Below are 4,230 nucleotides of genomic sequence, written 5' to 3'. Positions count from 1 at the left end.
ACAGTAATCTTGGTTGTAGGTTCTTGCTATTCATCACTTTGAATATTTCTTGCCACTCTCTCCTGGCCTGCATGGTTTCTGTTGAGAAATCAGCTGCCAGTCGTATGGGTATTCCCTTGTAGGTAATTGAGTCTCTTTCTCTTGCTGCTTTTAAGATTCTCTCTTTGTCTTTTGCTCTTGGCATTTTAATTATGATGTGTCTTGGTGTGGTCCTCTTTGGATTCCTTTTGTTTGGGGTTCTCTGTGCTTCCTGGACTTGTAAGTCCATTTCTTTCACCAGGTAGGGGAAGTTTTCTGTCATTATTTCTTCAAATAGGTTTTCAATATCTTGCCCTCTCTCTTCTTCTGGCACCCCTATAATTCTGATGATGGTATGCTTGAAGTTGTCCCAGAGGCTCCTTACACTATCTTCATATTTTTGGATTCTTTTTTCTTTTTGCCTTTTCGGTTGGGTATTTTTTGTTTCTTCGTATTTCAAATCTTTGACTTGATTCTTGGGTTGTCTGCTGTTGGATCTCTGTATATTATTCTTTATTTCAGTCAGTGTATGCTTAATTTCTAGTTGGTCTTTTTTCATATCCTCCAGGGTCTCACTAAATTTATTGGCAGTTTCCAGAAAATTCTTGAAAAACCTTATAAACGTGGTTTTGAACTCTATACCCAGTCGTTTGCCTTCCTCCATTTCTGTCATTTGTGACCTGTTTCTTTGTCTCTGCATTTTTTATGCTTCCCTGTGTTGGTAGAGTGGTTTTGTGTGCTAAGTGTCCTATAGGGCCCAGTGGCTCAGCCTCCCCAGTTACCTGAGGTGGACACTCTTGGTGCACCCCCTTGTGGGCTTTGTGTACAGTCTTGTTGTAGTTAAGCCTTGATTGTTGTAGGTATCACTGGGAGGAATTGACCTCCAGGCCAATTGGCTGTGAGAATCAGCTGTGTCTGCAGTGGGAGAACTTCTGTGCTGAAGACACCCTTCTGGGGCAAGACTTGCTTCAGTGGGGCTTTGGTGCTCACTGAGTCTGCCCCCTGAGTGTGTCCCTTATGGATCTGAGGAGTTCTAATCTGGATGGTCCCACTCTGATCACTGGGTACACTGGCTCTTGGATCTCTAAGGAGGTGCTAATTTAGCCTCTACCTGAGGTTATCCAGCAGGAGCTACGAAGAGATCTGCAGATTCCCCTTCCTTTTTTGGGGTTTGGAGGTGCCCAGATGAGGCCCAGCTGTGAAGCAATGCAAGCTGCTGTGGGGCCTTGGGCCTTCTCTTGGAAGTTCTGGGTCTGTCTGGCCCAGCTGCAATTTGTTAGGTAATTTTCAGGTTGCAAAGGGCCAGGGTATTCATATGCAAAAGCCTCTGCCGCAGCCTGGGAGGGGCGGGGTCTCAGGGAATCAACAGGGCGGAGCAAGCAGCTATGGCTGATCCTCAGCCCTGCCCTAAGGGGCCGTGCGTCTCAGTGTCCCAGTAATTGCTGCAAGCACCTCTGAGGGAAAGCCGCCCTCAAGTTCCGAGTTCTGCCTGCTGCCAGACAGTCCAGTTTCTCCCCGTATGAGTCCTGGGTCCCCAGAGACTTCCCGGAACCGGAGTTCAGAGCAGTCGGGAGCTTGTGACTCCCTCCCGATTCAAAAAGACAGCCACCTCCTCAGGTGCCAGCCCCTTTCCGCGCACTCGAGCCTCCGTACCTCTGCACTTTACTTCCGCAGCTCCTCTGAGTCTCAGTGTGCTTTTCTCTTTCCTTCTAGTTGTAGAATTTCCACTCAGCCAGCCTTCCTGTGGTTCTGGATGAGGTCCGTTTTGTCTTTTCGTTGTATTTTTGAATTGTTGTGGGAGGCAGCAATTTCCAGTGTTTACCTATGCCGCCATCTTGGTTTCTCCTCACCACCGACTAGTTTTTTCAAGCTCTGAATAGCTGTAGGGATCTCAGCAGGATTGGAGGAACCAGCTCAACCGTGGTAAGTGCCAAAACATGGCTGGTCGAGGCTTCAAGTAAGTCACAGTGGTGTCTACCAGCACCAGGGCCTTCTCCACTAGGTTACAGACAAATTGGATCATGGTTCTAGGATGGAAAACCTGTGGCCTCCAGTGGCCAGCTGAATCCTCATTTATTTAAGTGAGGAAACAGGCCAAGGTGGGGCTGCAAGGCGTCCACGCAGCCAGCCAGAGGCAGACCCGGCAGGCGGCCAGGCGTGCACACTCCTGGGCACTGATCTTGCTGCCGTGCTGGGATGCCTCCGCAGGAAGCAAGCATCTGCCCACCCTCCTTGCCTCTAAGACGGCCCATCAGGGTGCTGGGTACTTCAACGTGCAGAGGAAACCAGGTGGAATCCTTGCCCTGGAGGGGAGGAGCAGAGAGGAGGAGGGAGAGGAGATGGGGTGCACAGGCCTCCTCTCCCACTCTTGCCCAAGGCATTGGCACCTCCCAGGCTTGGGACACTCTCCCTGCCTCTCCCCTCCTCCCAACTCCACTGTCTCCCCGGGTGACCCCAGTGTCTCAGCTTCATCACCTCCTCTTCATGTCATGGCCTCACCCTTCCCACTAACAGGCAATGCCCCCATCAACTCCCAGTCATTTTTTAAAATATGTTTTAGTTGATTTGAGAGAGAGAGAGAGAGAGAGAGAGAGAGAGAGAGAGAGAGAGACATTGATAGGTTGGCTACTGCATGCCCTCTATTGGGGATCAAGCCCACAACCTGGGCATATGCCCTGACGGAGACTCAAACCAGCGACCCTTTGGTGCATGAAACAACGCTCAGCCGAGCCACACCGGCCAAGGCTCAATCATTTTTAATTTTAAAAATTGAGGCCTACCACACTGTAGTAAAGAGCACCATGTGCATAACCTTAAGCAAATAGCTCCAGGCATGGTCGCCCCTGGGCACCCTGACGGGCTCCTTCATGGGCTGCTCAGTCGGTCCCCGCCGCTGCGGTTAAGGTGCATCAGTGACCAAGCTGAACACGCAGTGTGCTTATTCTCTGTGTGCTTGTTAGCTGTCTTTTTCTTAGCTCTGCAGGCTCCATCCATGTTGTGTGTCTTGCTGCTTATGATTATTACACTGTGTGGAGAAACCACCATTGATCCACCCATTCTCCTGTTGGTGGACACTGGGTTGTTCTCTGGATTTTTGTCAATTTGAATGAATCTTTTGTCAACATCCCTATACCAGTCTTTTCCTGAACATGAGCTCTCTGGTGTGTACCCAGGGGTAGGGTTACTGGGTCAGAGGGCAAGCCTATTCACTGAAGAATACATTTTCATTGTTGCCTGAGCTCCTTTCACTGCCACTTCCTCTGGCTGCCTTTGGGCTGCTTGCATCTGTATTACCTCATTTTGTCCTCACCAAACCCCGGGGATGCTGGCCGAGCAAATATTCTTAGCAAATATTATTACCACCCTGACGTGGAACTGCCACCTGCAGGGGTTCAAGGTTCAAGTTCAGAGGGGCTCAAAGCGCTGGAGAGGAGAGGGAAGCGCAGAACGCTGAGATTACAAAATTGTTTCCTATGGGAAATGGCTGCCGAGTTCCAAAAAGTCTCACACACTTTTGGATCAGAACCTGCTGGGAGCTGCCAGCAAGAAAGAGGCTGGCAAGAGAGGGAGGGCTCAGCTGGGCCCTTGGCAGGCGAAGAGGGCTTTACAAGTTCTATGTTACATTGTTCCTCCTCTTGAGGTTGGACAGTGGTATTGCGGTCATGTTTTTAATAAAGAATTCTTATCTTTTAGAGATTTGTACTCAAGAGCTTGTGGACAAAAACGGTAGGATTTCTGGGTTTGCTTTAAAGGCATTAGGGGGGCAGGGGCACAGACAAACACCTTGGCCCTAGCTCCATAGCTGTTGAACCTAAGTTATGGTTATATATATAACTATTAATATACTATTCTCATTAATGTTTAATGTTTACATTTTTCCACACAAAGTTATTTTTAGAGGAAATCTCTTAGTGATAATACAAATATTAATATAGGCATTAAAAAACTTCTACGGTTTCCTTATAGCCACAAGAAGCAGCTGCTCAAGGATGTTTGTTTCACACTGGGGAAGAATTTGAGAGAGAGAAAAAAAAGTTTAGGAAAGACTTCTTTAGTTTCTGAGGCTGACTGGGACGTTTTGGTGTGGGGAGAGGGAACTCAGATGGGACCTGGCTCACAGCTCCCCAGGGGCCCAGTTCCACTGCTCAGCCAAGCACCCCGGGGGGGGGGGGGGGGTGCAAAGGGTACTCCAGGGGGGGGGTTGAATTTCCG

This window comes from Myotis lucifugus, unplaced genomic scaffold (assembly GCF_000147115.1).
Source record: "Myotis lucifugus unplaced genomic scaffold, Myoluc2.0 scaffold_1009, whole genome shotgun sequence".
Classification (NCBI taxonomy): domain Eukaryota; kingdom Metazoa; phylum Chordata; class Mammalia; order Chiroptera; family Vespertilionidae; genus Myotis; species Myotis lucifugus.
This window is presented reverse-complemented; position numbering follows the sequence as displayed.